Here is an 18050-nt window from a genome sequence, read left to right as displayed (position 1 = left end):
ACTTTTTTCTTAAATCAAAACTTCAATTTTCACTTTCCCTTCATCTCATAAACAAAAAAAGAGATAAAAGGCAAATAGATCACATTAAAATGATAATTTTAGAGTTCATGTATGGAAATAATTTAAAGGAATAGCAAATGTAAGTAAAGTAAATTTATTCACACACAAAAAATGAACACAAAAGTTTTGTTATACAAGTTTGGGAAATTCGACTAGTTCAACCTTTATAACATGCAATTTTATTGGAAAGATTTTTCTACACATGTTTTAAAAAATGGATATGCATGCTTGAAACATGTTAAGGATTCAAATGACCTATGGATCCGAAACTTTTAAAGAGAATTACATTAAATTCTCAAGTGAACGTGTGGAGGGATATTTACCCGAGTCAAAAGAGCCATTATTTTCCAACCTACAAAAAGCTGACCTAACAAATCTTAGGTGATTGTAAAGTGATTTACCAAGCGAAACGGGCTATATTTTTGTAAGAAATGTCGTATGGATTGGGAGTCAACACTCAGTTAAAAATCCCTACCTCCCCCTTTTCTCGACGATTGCAAAACCAGATATATAAAAACTAAAAAGAGTTTACAATCCCTAAAAATTACAGACAATTTTGGGAATTATCTCTCTCTACATTTCTGCATTTTTAATTTCCATTTTAGATGTATACATTTTTCTTAAATCAAAACATGAGTTTTCACTTTCCCTTCATCTCGTAAACAAAAAAAGAAATAAATGGAAAATTGATAACAAAATGAAAATTTTAGAGTTTATTTGTGGAAAGAATTTAGAACATTAACAAATTTAAGTAAATAAAATTTATCCACACCACAAATGACCACAAAATTTTTGTTATCAAAGTTTGGGAAATTCCACTAGTTCAACCCTAATAGCTTGGAATTTTATAAAAAAGAGATTTTTCTACACATGTTTTAAAAATTGGATATGTATGCTAGAAACATCTTAAAGATGCAAATGACCTATGGATCCAAACCTTTTAAAGAGAATAACATTAAATTCAACTTTATAAGAAAGAGATTTTTCTACACATGTTTTAGAAAATGGATATGCATGCTCTAAACAAGTTAAAGATGCCAGTGACATATGGATCCAAACCCCTTAAAGAAAATAACATTAAATTCCCAAGTAAACGTGCGATGTGATATTTACCCGGGTCTAATAAGCCTTTATTTTGAACATTTACAAAAATCTGACCTAACGATCATAGATGGTTGTAAAGTGATTTATATGCATAACGGGCTATATCTTTATAAGGAATGCCTTATGGATTTGGAGTCAACACTCAATTAAAAATCCCCCGATTCCCCCTTTTCTCGACAATTGCAGAATTTGATATATAAAAACTAAAAAGAGTTTACAATCCTTAAAAATTACAAACACTTTTGGAATTATCTCTCTCGACATTTTTTCATTGTGCATTTCCATTTAAGATGCATATTTTTTTCTTAAATCAAAACTTGAGTTTTCACTTTCCCTTCATCTCGTAAACAAAAAAAAGAGATAAAAGGCAAACAGATCACAACAAAATGAAAATTTTAGAGTTTATGTATGGAAAGAATTTAAAGCAATAACAAATGTTAGTAAAGAAAATTTATTCACACACCAAAAATGAACACAAAAGTTTTGTTTTCCAAGTTTGAGAAATTCCACTAGTTCAACTCTAATAGCTCGGAATATTAAGAAAGAGAATTTTCTACACATGTTTTAAAAAATGGATATGCATGCTTGAAACTTGTTAAAGATGCAAATGACCTATGGATCCAAACCTTTTAAAGAGAATAACATTAAATTCTCGAGTGAACATGTGGTGGGATATTTACCCGAGTCAAACAAGCCATTATTTTGCCCAATTACTAAAAGCTGACCTAACGATCATAGATGATTGTAAAGTGATTTATCATGCATTAAGGGATATATTTTTGCAAGGAATGACTTATGGATTGGGAGTCAACACTCAGTTAAACATGTTTTAAAAAATGGATATGCATGCTTGAAACTTGTTAAAGATGCAAATGACCTATGGATCCAAACCTTTTAAAGAGAATAACATTAAATTCTCGAGTGAACATGTGGTGGGATATTTACCCGAGTCAAACAAGCCATTATTTTGTCCAATTACTAAAAGCTGACCTAACGATCATAGATGATTGTAAAGTGATTTATCATGCATTACGGGATATATTTTTGCAAGGAATGACATATGGATTGGGAGTCAACACTCAGTTAAAAATCCCGCCTCCCCCTTTTCCTAACGTTTGCAGAACCAAATATATAAAAACTAAAAAGATTTTACAATCCCTAAAAATTAGGGACAAATTTTTGGAATTATCTCTCTCTACATTTGTGCATTGTGCATTTCCATTTTAGATGTATACTTTTGTCTTGATCAAAACTTGAGTTTTCACTTTCCTTTTTTCTTGTAATAAAAAAAAGAGATAAAAGGCAAATAGATCACAACAATATTTAAAATTTCAGAGTTTATATATGGAAAATTCTTGAAGCAATAACAAATGTAAGTAAAGAAAATTTATTCACACACCAGAAATGAACACAAAAGTTTTTTTATCCAAGTTTGGGAAATTCCACTCGTTGAACTTTAATAGCTTGAATTTTATAAAAAAGAGATTTTTCTAAACATGTTTTAAAAAATTGGTTATGCATGCTTGAAACATGTTAAATATGCAAATGACCTATGTATCCAAACCTTTTAAAGAGAGTAACATTAAATTCTCAAGTGAACGTGCGGTGGGATATTTACCCAAGTCAAGCAAGCCATTATTTTGCCCACTTACAAAAAGTAGACCTAACGATCATAGATGATTTCAAAGTGATTTATCATGCGTAATGGGCTATATTTTTGTATGGAATGACTTATGGATTGGGAGTCAACACTCAGTTAAAAATTCCCCCGCCTCCCACTTTTCCCGACGATTGCAAAACCTGATCTATAAAAACTAAAAAGAGTTTACAATCCTTTAAAATAATAGAAATTTTTTGGAATTATCTCTCCCTACATTTGTGCAATCTGCATTTCCTTTCTAGATGTATAATTTTTTCTTAAATCCAAACTTGAGCTTTCACTTTCCCTTCATCTCGTAAATGAAAAAAGAGATAAAAGGCAGATAGATCATAACAAAATGAAAATTTTAGAGTTTATGTATTGATATAATATAAGGCAATAAAAAATGTAAGTAAAGAAAATTTAATTTCACCCCACAAATGTACACAAAAGTTTTGTGATCCAAGTTTGGTAAATTCCACTAGTTCAACCCTAATTGCTTGGAATTTTATAAGAATTTGTTTTCTACACATGTTTTAAAAAATGGATATGCATGATTGAAACATGTTAAAGATGCAAATGACTTATGGATCCAAACGATTTAAAGAGAATAACATTAAATTATCAAGTGAACATGTGGTGGGATATTTACCCGAGTCAAACAAGACATTATTTTGCCCACATACAAAAAGTTGACCTAATGGTCATAGATGATTGTAAAATGATTTATCCTACGGAATGGGCTATATTTTTTGTAAGGAAATACTTATGGATTGGGAGTCAACACTTAGTTACAAATCCCCGCTTCCTCCTTTTCTCGACGATTGCAAAACCTGATATATAAAAACTAAAAAGAGTTTACAATCCCTAAAAATTATAGACAATTTTTGGAATTATCTCTCTCAACATTTGTGCATTGTGCATTTCCATTTTAGATGTATACTTTTTTCTTAAATAAAAAATTGAGTTTACACTTTCCCTTCATCTCAGAAACAAAAAAAGAGATAAAAGGCAAATACATCACAACAAAATGAAAATTTTAGAGTTTATGTATGCAAAAAATTTAAAGCAATAAAAAATGTAAGTAAAGAAAATTTATTCACACACCACATATGAACACAAAATTTTTGTTTGCAAGTTTTGGAAATTCCACTTGTTCAACCCTAATAGCATGGAATTTTATAAGAAAGAGATTTTTCTACACATGTTTTAAAAAATATATATCCATGCTTCAGACATCTTAAAAATGAAAATGACCTATGGATCCAAACCTTTTAAATAGAATAACATTAAATTCTCATGTGAACGTGCGGTGGGATATTTACCCGATTCAAACAAGCCATTATTTTTCTCATTTACCAAAACTTGACCTAATGATCATAGATGATTGTAAAGTGATTTATCATGCGTAATGGGCTAAATTTTTTTAAGGAATACCTTATGGATTGGGAGTCAACACTCAATTAAAAATCTCCCGCCTCCCAATTTTCCAGACGATTGCAAAACCTGATATATAAAAACTAAAAAGTGTTTACAATCCCTAAAAATTACAAACACATTTTGGAATTATCTCTCTCTACATTTCTGCATTGTGAATTTTCATTTTAGATGGATACTTTTTTCTTAAATCAAAACTTGAGTTTTCAGTTTCCCTTCATCTCGGCAACAAAAAAAGAGAGAAAAGGGAAATAGATCACAACAAAATGAAAATTTTAGAGTTAATGTATGGACATAATTTAAAGCAATAGAAAACGTTTATTCACACACAACAAATGAACACAAAACTTTTGTTATCCATGTTTGAGAAATTCCACTAGTCCAACCCTAATAGAATGGAATTTTATAAGAAAGAGATTTTTCTATACATGTTTTAGAAAATGAATATGCATGCTCTAAACATGTTAAATATGCCAATGACCAATGGATTCAAACCTTTTAAAGAGAATAACATTAAATTCCCAAGTGAACGTGCGATGGGTATTTACCCGGGTCTAATAAACCCTTATTTTGCCTATTTACAAAAATCTGACTTTACGATCATAGATGATTGTAATGTGATTTATATGCGTAACGGGCTATATTTGTTTAAGGAATGACTTATAGATTTAGAGTCAACACTCAGGTAAAAATCTCTAGCCTCCCCCTTTTCCCGACGATTGCAGAACTTGATATATAAAAACTAAAAGGAGTTTACAATCCCTAAAAATTATAGACACTTTTTGGAATTATCTCTCTACATTTGCGCATTGTGCATTTCCATTTAAGATGTATACATTTTTCTTAAATCAAAACTTGAGTTTTCACTTTCCCTTCATCTCGTAAACAAAAAAAGATATAAAAGGCAAATCGATCACAACAAAATGAAATTTTTAGAGTTTATGTATGGAAAGCATTTATAGCAATAAAAAATGTTAGTAATGAAAATTTATTCACACACCACAAATGAACACAAAATTTTTGTTATCCAAGTTTGGGAAATTCCACTAGTTCAACTCTAATAGCTCGGAATTTTAAGAAAGAGATTTTTCTACACGTGTTTTAGAAAATGGATATTCATGCTTGAAACTTGTTAAAGATGCAAATGACCTATGGATAAAAACCTTTTAAAGATAATAACATTAAATTCTCAAGTGAACGTGCGGTGGGATATTTATCCGAGTCAAACAAGCCATTATTTTGCCAATTTACTAAAAGCTGACCTACCGATCATAGATGATTGTAAAGTGATTTATCATGCATTATGGGATATATTTTTGTAAGGAATGACATATGGATTGGAAGTCAACACTCAGTTAAAAATCCCCCGCCTCCCCCTTTTCCTGACGTTTGCAAAACTTGATATATAGAAACTAAAAAGAGTTTACAATCACTAAAAATTAGAGACAACTTTTTTGAATTATCTCTCTCTACATTTGTGGATTGTTCATTTACATTTGAGATGTATACTTTTTTTTAAATCAAAACTTGAGTTTTCCCTTTCCTTTCATCTCGTAAACAAAAATAAAAATAAAAGGCAAATAGATCACAATAAAATGAAAACTTTTGAGTTTATGTATTGAAAAATGTAAAGCAATAACAAATGTAAGTCAAGAAAATTTATTCACACCCCACAAATGAACACAAAAGTTTTTTTATCGAAGTTGGGGAAATTCGACTAATTCAACCCTAATAGCTTGGAATTTTATAAGAAAGAGAATTTTCTACACATGTTTTAAAAAATGGATATGCATGCTTGAAACATGTTAAAGATGCAAATGATCTATGGATCCAAAGCTTTTAAAGAGAATAACATTAAATTCTCAAGTGAACGTGCGGTGGGATATTTACCCGAGTCAAACAAGCAATTAGTTTGCCCACTTACAAAAAGCTGACCAAATGATCATAGATGATTGTAAAGTGACTTTATCATGCGTAACGGGCTATATTTTTGTAAGGAATGACTGATGGATTGGGAGTCAACACTCTGTTAAAAATCCCCCGCCTCCCCCTTTTCTCGACATTTGCAAAACTTGATATATAAAAACCAAAAGAGTTCAAAATCCCTAAAAATTATAGACAATTTTTGGAATTATCTTTGCCAAAATTTTTGCATTGTGGATTTCCATTTGAGATGCATACTTTTTTCTTAAATCAAAACTTGAGTTTTCACTTTCCCTTCATCTCGTAAACAAAAAAAAAGATAAAAGTCAAATAGATCACATCAAAATGAATAGATTTTAAAGCAATAACAAATTTAAGTAAAGAAAATTTATTCACACACAACAAATGAACGCAAAAGTTTTGTTATGCAAGTTTGGCAAAATTCCACTAGTTCAACCCTAATAGCTTGGAATTTTATTAGTAAGTGATTTTTCTAGACATGTTTTAAAAAATGGAGATGCATACTTCAAACATGTTCAAGATGCAAATGACATATGGATCCAAACCTTATAAAGAGAAAAACATTAAATTCTCAAGTGAACGTTCAGTGGGATATTTACCTAAGTCAAACAAGCCATTATTTTGCCCGTTTACTAAAAGCTGACCTAACGATCATTGATGATTGTAATGTGATTTATCATGCGTAACAGGCTATTTTTTTTGTAAGGAATGACTGATGGATTGGGAGTCAACACTCAGTTAAAATTCCTCCGCCTCCCCCTTTTCCCGATGATTACAAAACCTGATATATAAAAGCTAAAAAGAGTTTACAGTCACGAAAAATTATAGACACTTTTTTGAATTATCTCTCTCTACATTTGTGCATAGTGAATTTCTATTTTTGTTGTATACTTTTTTCTTAAATCAAAACTTGAGTTTTCACTTTCCCTTCATCTTGTAAACAAAAAAAGAGATAAACGTCCAAGATATCACAAAAAAATTAAAATTTTAGAGTTTATGTATGAATGAATTCAAAGCAATAAAAAATGTAAGAGAAGAAAATTTATTCACACACAACAAATGAACACAAAATTTTTGTTTTCCATGGTTGGGAAAATTCCACTAATCCAACCCTTATAGCTCGGAATTTTATAAGAAAGAGATTTTTCTAGATATGTTTTAAAAAATGGATATGCATGCCTGAAACATGTTAAAGATGCAAATGACCTATGGATCCAAACCTTTAAAATAGACTAATATTAAATTCTCAAGTGAACATGTGATGTGAAATTTAATTACATCGGTTTTTATATCTCGCAAGCATACGAATTGTTCATGTAATCTAGCGGGAAGCGAGGGTCATATCCACAAGGAGGACTGAATTTTGTGTATTCTTCAGTCAACTAGCCTAACCAAATATGATGAATTACTCTGAACTAAGCACTAATTATATCCTAAATTACTAAGCAATAATCTGATTAACTACTTGCACAACAGGAAATGTCAACTCTTGATTTTATCGTGATACGTGCCTCTCTCGAGCACCACGTAACCACGAATCCGGATTCTCAATCCTTGCACCTAGCCCCTCTCGGGCGCCTAGAGTTAATGACAGAGATCGGATTACAATAGAATGCAGAGAATCAATTTCCTATTATGATGATGCTAAAATTATCAACTCTGGATTTTACCGTGATTCGTGCCTCTCTCGAGTGCCACATAACCATGAATCCAATTTATCAATCCTTGCATCTATCCCCTCTCAGGCGCATAGAGTGAAAGACAGAAATCAGATTAAAATACCAAAATCCAACCTAGATTACAATCCTACCCTAACTATCTAATTTAATCAAATATCTGGAAAACAAATATTCGATAAACATTAATTCTCAAATAAAATTTAATAAACATTCAAAACCTAAGTTCAAACTATAGGAAAATTAAATTCCAAAATGACAGATTACACCCCTTCTCCTTCCTCTCGTTCGGGCAGCAGACTCGTTCTCACAGGTGCTCCAATTTCCCAAAATTGATGGCTTCGGGTAGCAAGAACGAGTGGCTCGAGGTCGATACGACGCCGAAGAAGAAGGATAGAAACCCATGGACAGAGGTGACGACCGGAAAAGAACGGAACGGAGTCGAAGTCCTCTAACCGGCTCTCTCAAGTCTCGGTCGGAGTCGGAATAGCTTTGGAAATGGTCGGAAATGGGTAATCGACACCGGAGGATGGTCGGAATGCGGAATCGGCGCCGGAGGAGCCCTCTCGGGTCACCTCTCGGCCTGGCGAGCAGAAACTGCCAGTGTCGAACTCACCGCGATGGAGACTCTCTCGAGCACTCCTCGGATCTGTTCTTAGTTGCCGAACGGCAGTGGACGACGGTGGCATGGTGAACGACGGCTAGAAAACCTCTCAGATCTCCCTTCTTTCGGTCGGCGGCCTCCCCTGTTTCGGTCGACGGTCTCCCCTTTTCATTACGATTTGCCCTAAAAAATTGCCCTAAAAAATCACCTCCCTTTCACTAATGGCATTTTGGTAAATATCTCCTTCTCCACCAAAATTCTCCTGAAATTCCATAATTGAATCCATAAAAAGCATTTCAGGAAGAAATAAACCCTAAAAGCAATGAAATATAATTCAAGAGAGATAAATATGCAATATAGATAGTGATTAATGCCAAATTCAATAAATGCACGTTTCATTTGAAAACCGATAAATAACCACCTATAACACAATTATAAGGGTTATTCTATTATAATTAGCCTAGTTCTCATGTCAGAATATGACATCTATCACACCCCCAAACCTAAATCTTTGCCAGTCCCTAGCAAAACAACAATAGAACCTAAATTAAGCCTAGGAAAACAAAATGCCACTTTCGTAGGGAACACGATTGCATTTAGCGCATGCAACAAGCCATTAAACCCCTACTTTACAGTAGTGGACGAGTTATGTCTCGTGAGGGTTTGCATGGAATTTACCCACAAAATTCATCTAAATCAATAATATAAAAAGAAAAGTGAAGAGAATTTACTCCTCATTAGCATATGACTAACACTTAGTATCGTAAAATATCTGAAAATCATTTGAAACCCTGCTCAATTTGAAAACCTGTGTAAAATATAACACATTATCAATCCAAATACACTCATTGTTACTCCACCTGAACCAATGTGACCCATAAGCAATTACTTCAACAGAATAAAGAGGCAACAAATAACAATAAAATCCTGGTCACATCACAATTAAGAGAATATAGTAGAGTAAGCCTGTTGTTTGACAATCTTACAACAGAAGTATACCAATTTCAATCTTGACTTGCAACTTCTTTCAAATTACAATTCATCATCAAAGTTAAGCAAACTCATTGCTTCCAGATTTAAAACCATTTTACGCTATTACCAGCGCATTTTTCTATTACCAGCGTAATTTTTGTTTCACTAAATACTTTTGGTATCATCACCATTTTGTATTCGTCTTCACTGCACATGCACTTATTTTTAAGTAACTGACTATTCCGTTGCATGTCCTCGGGTTAGCCCAGGCTGTTTCTTAAGTTATCTGTCTTTTGCAAGCAAGAGCATTTCCATTTGCATTGATACATTACAACAAGGAATTTCACTGAGATATAAAAAGGAATGAGTTCAAACAGGCATACAAGACTATTCAGACTAACATAGATCAACACTAGATTTACATGTTCTCTTTTGCAACTAAGTTCCAAGTTTAACGCAATAGTAAGTTATCCCACTGAATTCCCATGGATCACAACAAATGATATCATATTTCTAATAGGCAAATTCTACATAGTTTTACAAAAAAATTTGAAACACATTTGAGCAACTTATTTTAACTCTACTAAAGTTAACCACATACTGAGAGGAGTAATTTGAAAACCACGAACAAAAATAAAAAAAAATCATTGCTAAGACATAAAATAGTCGTTCCCCCTCCCCTCCCTCCCCAACGCCCCCCCCCCCCCCCCCCCCCCCCCCCCCCCAAACCTAAACCTGACATTGTCCTCAATGGGAAAAAGTTAAAACACAAGAACGACTACAAAAAGAAATAACATCTAAAGAATAATAAAACTCATGGAAACCACATGCTCCATTGGCACACAAGAAGTAAAGCAAAGCCAAAACAGTGCAAGGAAAAGAGATAGGTGGGACCATATGTGTTTGGTCATCAATAATAATACCGAATAGTCAATAAAGACCCCCAGGAATGATACATAGTCTCCCTCGAAGAAGGTTTACTCATATCAATCATATCCGTAGGTAATCATCCGTAGATGAAATCGCTATCCCACATCACACTTTCAAAAAATCTCCGTGTGACTGGCCATTGAAGGCAGCAGGAATCACGCGCTGAACACAAGTCCTTAGTTACTCACCATAAGGTTTTCATTCAATACTTCAAGATCGAACTGGTCAATCCCACAACGGTCGTTTGAGTACATACCTCTCAAACTAGGGACCAAAAGTCTGGTCATTGACTACCGGAAGCATTTATGCTCTCAGCCGGCAAGAGAGTACCCTGAGTCCATGACGGGGCCGGCATCGTTGGGGGACCTCCAATCAATCAAGACCAGAGTACACCAAAGGTTATCCCAAATAAGAATGAATAAACCAAAAATAAAAACTGTAATGTACAAATGGATAGAAACGTGGGGATTGCCCACAATGTGCTAAGTTTATAGTCATAAGCAAGACTCTGACGCAGTCGAGATGAAATGACAGGTTTCTCCAAGAAAATCACCATCACCTCCTCCGGTGTGGGGATATTCTCATGATACGGTTTGAGCCTCTAACCGTTATCTTTGAAGACCGACCCGTCTCCGTGATTGCGGATCTCAATAGCGCCATGAGGAAACACTTGTGTAACCTCAAATGGACCGAACCACTTGGATCTCAGTTTCCCTGGAAACAAATGCAATCGTGAGTTATAAAGTAAAACATTCTACCCAACAGTAAAAGACTTGCGAAAAATAGATTTATCATGTAAAAGCTTTGTTCGCTCCTTATACAGTTTGGCAATCTCATAAGCATCATGACGTATCTCCTCCAACTCATTCAATTGCAATTTCCTCTCCTCACTCGCTTGAGTCAAATCAAAATTCAAAGCCTTAATGGCCCAATAAGCTCTATGCTCAAGCTCAACAGGTAGATGACATGCTTTGCTGAACACTAGGCGAAATGGAGACATCCCAATAGGAGTTTTATAAGCGGTTCGATAGGCCTATAAAGCATCGTCCAATCGAGTGGACCAATCTTTCCTATCAAAATGAACCGACTTCTCCAAAATCCGTTTGATCTCCCTATTAGAGATTTCCACTTGACCACAAGTTTGCGGGTGGTACGGAGTGGACACCCAATGAGTGATGGATTATTTCTTCAATAAGGTCTCAAATGCTCTGTTACAAAAATGAGATCCCCCATCACTGATGATCGCTCTCGGGGTACCAAACCGATTAAAGATGTTTTCTTTTAAAAACTTTACCACCACTTTGTGATCATTTATCTTAAATGCAATAGCTTCAATCCATCTAGAGACATATTCAACAACAACAAGGATGTATTGATAGCTGAATGAGACAGGAAAAGGACCCATGAAGTCAATACCCCACACATCAAACAATTCAACAATAAGAATGGGGTTAAGAGGCATCATGTTCTTCCTAGACAAACAACCAGTCTGTTGGCATCTATCACACACACGAAAAAATTCATGGGCATCTCTAAATAATGAAAGCCAATAGAAACCACATTGCAAGACTTTAGTCGCGGTTTTTCTAGCACCAAAATGTCCACCACATGCGTGGGAATGACAAAATTCAAGAATGTTGGCAAAGTCGTGCTCAGGTACACAAAGCCTAATGACTTGGTCAGGACACACCTTGAACAAATAAGGGTCATCCCAAAAAAAATGTTTGACTTGGGAAAAGAATTTCAACCGATCTTGTTTACTCCAATAATCAGTAATCCTATGAGTTACAAGATAGTTGACTATGTCAGCAAACCAAGGCAACTGGGATACTTGGAGAAGTTGTTCATCAGGGAAGGAATCATTTAAAGGAAGGAATCCTTTCTGAAATGCTACACAGATCCTAGATAGATGATCAGCAACAACATTCTAACAACCCTTCTTATCTCGAATCTCAGGGTCAAATTCTTGCAATTGCAAGATCCATCTAATCAAGCAAGGTTTAGTGTCCTTGATGGATAATAAGTACTTCAAAGCAGAATGATCAGTGAACACTATAACCTTTGACCCTAACAGATATGATCTGAATTTTTTCAAGGCAAACACAATAGCTAGCAACTCCTTCTCAGTGGTAGTGTAATTCAATTGAGCATCATGAAGAGTGCGGCTAGCATACTGAATGACATAGGGAATTTTATCCATCTTTTGCCCCAAAACAGCCCCCAATGCATAATCACAAGCATCACACAAAAACTCAAAAGGCAAAGACCAAGTAGGGCGTTGGACAATGGGTGCGGTGGACAAACATTTCTTAAGTGTCTCAAAAGCATGAATACAGGCATCATCAAAGGCAAAAACAACATCTTGAGCAAGGAAATTCGTCAAAGGACGAGAAATTTTGCTAAAGTCCTTAATGAAGCGCCCATAGAACCCAGCATGGCCAAGTAAAGAACGCACCACCTTCACAAAAGTAGGTGGTGGCAGATTGGCAATTAGGTCAATGTTGGCTTTGTCCATTTCTACACCCCTCTCAAACACTACATGTCCTAAAACAATTCCTTCTTTTACCATGAAGTGGCATTTCTCCCAATTCAAGACTAAATTGGACTTAATGCAACGGGACAATACGAGTGAAAGATTGTGCAGACTTGTATCAAAACTAGAGCCAAACACAGAAAAGTCATCCATAAAGACCTCTATAAAATCACCAATCATGTCAGAAAAGATACTCATCATGCACCGTTGGAAAGTGGCAGGCGCATTGCATAAACCAAAAGGCATGCGTCTGTAAGCATAGGTGCCAAATGGACACGTGAATATGGTCTTTTCCTGGTCTTCTGGAGCAATGAGAATTTGATTGTAGCCGGAGTATCCATCTAAGAAGCAATAAAAATTGTGGCCGGCCAATCGCTCTAGCACCTGATCAATGAAAGGTAGTGGGAAGTGATCCTTCCAAGTGGCGGAATTAAGTTTTCTATAGTCAATGCAGACACGCCACTTGATGGTAGTTCTTGTGGGAATCAATTCACCACTCTCATTTTTCATTATCGTTATCCCCCCTTTCTTAGGGATAACTTGAATTGGACTCACCCAGGTGCTATCAGAAATAGGGTAAATGATTCCTGTCACAAGCAACCTGATGACTTCTTCTCTCACAACCTCCATCATATGGGGATTTAACCTACGTTGCATCTCATGTGAGGCTTTAGTCCCCTCCTCCAAATGAATACGATGCATGCATATGGTGGGGCTAATCCCTTTTAAGGCATCAAGAGTCCACCCCAATGCCTCTCTGTGTGCTTGTAAAATTTCAGTCAATTGTTGCTTCTGCTCAGTACTCAAATCAGAGGCAATAATGACTGGCAATGAGTTCATGGGCCCCAAGAATGCATACTTCAACGAGGGAGGAAGTGGCTTAAGATCTAGCTTGGAAGTTTCAAGAAGTTTGTCCAAGTCAAGATGAAGATCCTGTGGATTATCAGTTGTGACAACCTCATAAGCTTCCTTCAATAGAGGTACAGAACTGAGTAAAGAGTTAACCTCTCATAAATATGTTTCCTCATCAAAATAGTCCATGTCTAAAGATGTTATGTAAGACTCAAAAGATTCAAGAGTGGAATCGTCATCAAGCATAACAGTCTCTATCTTAAATGCAGGACTGAGATCATCAGACTCAAGTGGATGGTGCCCGGCATTAAACACATTCAACGAGACCTAAAATTTCCAAAAGACAACTCCAACTCACCACTTTTACAATGAATGGTAGCATTAGATGTGGCTAAGAAGGGACGTCCTAGGATGACAGGAATTTGGTTGGTCACATTGACTACTGGTTCTGTATCAAGAACAATGAAATCAACCGAGAACAGAAATTTGTCCACTTTTATCAAAACACCTTCAACTATTCCTCATGGTATCTTGACAGAACGGTCAGCTAGTTGAAGTATGATGGGAGTAGGCTTCAATTCCCCCAAACCTAATTACTGGTACACAAAGAAAGGAAGCAAATTCACACTTGCCCCTAAGTCAAGAAGAGCTCTCTGGATGGTATGTTCACCAATGACACATGAAATTGTGGGGCATCCATGATCTTTAACTTTAGGAGGAGTGTTGTGCTTCAGAATTGAGCTTACATTCTCAGTAAGAAAGAACTTTTTGTTAACATGTTGTTTTCTCTTCTGTGTACAAAGGTCTTTCAAAAATCAGGCATAGGCAGGGACTTGCCTAATAGCATCAAGAAGTGGAATGTTAATGTGAACCTTACTAAACAGTTCCAACGTTTCATGCATGGTATCTCCTTTCCTAGGTGGGCCCGATAACCTCTGCGGATAAGGAGCTGGTGGGACTTGGTTAGGGATCTGCCTAATTCTTGGTGGAGAACTTAGAGGTTCTTCACTCAATGATGTGTCCCCATTGTCATCCTTTGACTCCTTAGACTTAGTGGTCCCTACCCCATTGTTCAACTCACGACCACTCCTAAGGGTGATTATGGCTTTGGCTTGCTCATGGTGGGGTTTGGAACTCAACCCACTCTCATGTGTGCTTTTGGGGTTAGGAATGGTTTGACTCGGGAGTCTATTTTGTGCCTGTTCACTCATGTGGCTGGCCAACTGACTCACTTGCATTTCTAGTTTAGCAATGGAGGACTGTGTATTCTGTATGAATACTTGAAGTGTATCCTCAAGTGAAGGTTTTTATGGAATCAATAGCTATTGAGTGAAGTGTGGGCACGGAGCTTGGGGTTGAGTAAACCCTGGAGGACCCCCAACCTGTGGGCCCTTGGACCATGAGAAATTTGGGTGCCTAGCCCAATCCGGATTATATGTTTCCGAAAAAGGATCGTTCCGGTTTGGGCTATGAAAATTCAGGACTGCATTCAAGTCCTTAATAAGCTCCAGGTAGGATGAACTAGATGGACACATTTGTGTGGGATGAGATGAACCAGAGCATATGGCACAGACAGTAGATGGGTTAGGAGCAGGTGAACTCTTGGACACCATAAGGGCATCAATTTTTCTAGTCAACCCCTCAATCTTGGCCATGAGCATGGGTGTTTCACTAACCTCGTAGAGACCCCCTCTTTTGGCTTCGTGGGATCTCCTATCAACATTAAATGACAAAACCCATTGCTGAGATTAATCACTCAACGTTTCAAAGAAGTCTCACACCTCACTAGCACTCTTACCCATCAAACTCCCACCACTCGTTGCATCTACCATGGATCTAACCTGGGGTGTAAGACCTTGATAAAAGTATTGCACTAAATGCCATATCTCAAACCCATGATGCGGAAACCTATGGATCAAATCCTTCCATTTCTCCCAAGCTTCATAAAAGTGTTCACCCTCCTAGTGCATAAAGTTGGAGATTTCTCTCTTGAGAGTTGTAGTTCCCTGAATGGGAAAGTACTTGGACAAAAAATTTGTGACTAATGTGTCCCATGAAGTAATGCTGCCCACCTCCAAGGAACTTTTTTCTTAAATTAAAACTTGAGTTTCCATTTTCCCTTCATCCCGTAAACAAAAAAAGTGATAAAAGGCAAATAGATAAAAAAAAAATGAAAATTTTAGAGTTTATGTATGGAAAGAATTTAAAGAAATAATAAATGTAAGTAAATAAAATTAATTCACACACCACAAATGAACACAAAACTTTTGCTATCCAAGTTTGGGAAATTCCACTAGTTCAACCCTAATAGCTCAAAATTTTATAAGAAAGAGACTTTTCTCCGCATGTTTTAAAAAATGGATATGCATGCTTGAAACATGTTAAAGATGTAAATGACCTATGGATCCAAATCTTTTCAAGAGAATACCATTAAATTCCCATGTGAACGTGTCGTGGGATATTTACCCAATTCAAACTAGCCATTATTTTTCCCATTAAAAAAAATGTCCTAACGATCATAGAATATTATAAAGTGATATATCTTGCATAACGTGCTATAGTTTTTTAAGGAATGACTTAATGATTGGGAGTCAACACTCACATAAAATTCCCCCGCCTCACCCTTTTCCAGACAATTGCAGAATCTGATACATAAAAACTAGAAAGAGTTTATAATCCCTAAAAATTACAGACACTTTTTAGAATTATATCTCTGTACAATTTTACACTGTGCATTTCCATTTTAGATGTAAACTTTTTTCTTAAATCAAAACAAGTGCTTTCACTTTCCCTTCATCTCATAAACAACAAAAGAGATAAAAGGCAAATAGATCTCGCAATAATGGAAATTTTAGAGTTTAAGTATGGAAAGAATTTAAAGCAATAACTAATGTAAGTAAAGAAAATTTATTCACACACCAAAAATTAACACAAAAGTTTTTTTATCCAAGTTTTGGAAATTCCACTAGCTCAATCCTAAAAGCTTGAAATTTTATAAGAAAGAGATTTTTCTATGCATGTTTTAAAAAAAGGATATGCATGCTTGAAACATGTTAAAGATGCAAATGATCTATGGATCCAAACCTTTTAAAGAGAATAACATTAAATTCCCAAGTGAACGTGCAGTGTGATCTTCGCCGGAGTCAAACAAGCCATTATTTTTCCATTTACAAAAGGCTGACATAACGATCATAGATGATTGTAAAGTGATTTCTCATGCGTAATGGGCTATATTTTGGTAAAGAATGACTTATGGATTGGGAGTCAACACTCGGTTAAAAATCCCCCACCTCCCCCTTTTCTTGGCGAATGCAAAACCTGATATATAAAAACTAAAAAGAATTTACAATCCCTATAAATTATATTCATTTTTTGGAAATCTCTCTCTCTACATTTGTGCATTCTGCATTTTCATTTCAGATGTATATTTTTTTCTTAAATCAAAATTTGAGTTTTCACTTACCCTTCATCTCATAAACAAAAAAAGAGATAAAAGACAAATAGATCACAATTAAATTAAAATTTTAGAGTTTATGTATGGAAAGAATTTAAAGCAATAAAAATGTAAGTAAAGAAAATTTATTGACAGACCACAAATGAACACAAAAATTTATTGACCCTAAACCCTACACCCTAAATTCTACTAGTTCAACCCTAATAGCTCGGAATTTTCTATGAAAGAGATTTTTCTACACATGTTTTCAAAAATGGATATGCATTCTTGAAACATGTTAAAGATGCAAATGACCTAAGGATCCAAACCTTTTAAAGAGAATAAAATTAAAGTCCCAAGTGAATGTGCGGTGGGATATTTACCCAAGTCAAACAAGCCATTTTTTTGCCCATTTACAAAAAGCCGACCTAACGAACATAGATGATTGTAAAGTGATTTATAATGCATAATGGGCTATATTTTTGTAAGGAATGACTTATGGATTGGGAGTCAATACTCAGTTAAAAATCCCCTGTCACCCTCTTTTTTTAAAGATCGTAGATATTGATATATAAAAACTAAAAAAAGTTTACAATACCTGAAAATTATTGACACTTTTTGGAATTATCTCTCTCTAAGTTTGTGCATTATGCATTCCCATTTTAGATGTACACTTTAAATGAACACAAAAGTTTTGTTATCTTAGTTTGGGAAATTCCACTAGTTCAACTCTAATAGCTCGGAATTTGATAAGGAAGAGATTTTTCTACACATGTTTTAAAAAATGGATATGCATGTTTTAAACATATTAAAGATGCAAAGACCTATGCATCCAAACCTTTTAAAGAGAATAACATTAAATTCCC

At 35.2% G+C, this 18050-nt stretch overlaps 1 non-coding gene across 1 annotated transcript; it reads left to right on the top strand.

The window, feature by feature from the left end:
• The first annotated feature begins 15641 nt into the window (after positions 1-15641).
• On the top strand, positions 15642-15748 carry LOC137964360 (small nucleolar RNA R71). Its single transcript, XR_011115556.1, has one exon. It is a non-coding gene; the product is annotated as a small nucleolar RNA R71 (small nucleolar RNA).
• The last annotated feature ends 2302 nt before the right edge of the window (positions 15749-18050 follow it).

This window comes from Aristolochia californica, unplaced genomic scaffold (assembly GCF_029961685.1).
Source record: "Aristolochia californica isolate CCGP_79_NKW_82.1479 unplaced genomic scaffold, dmAriCali1.0.hap1 SCAF_4, whole genome shotgun sequence".
In the NCBI taxonomy this organism is placed as follows: Eukaryota; Viridiplantae; Streptophyta; class Magnoliopsida; order Piperales; family Aristolochiaceae; genus Aristolochia; species Aristolochia californica.
This window is presented reverse-complemented; position numbering and strand designations above follow the sequence as displayed.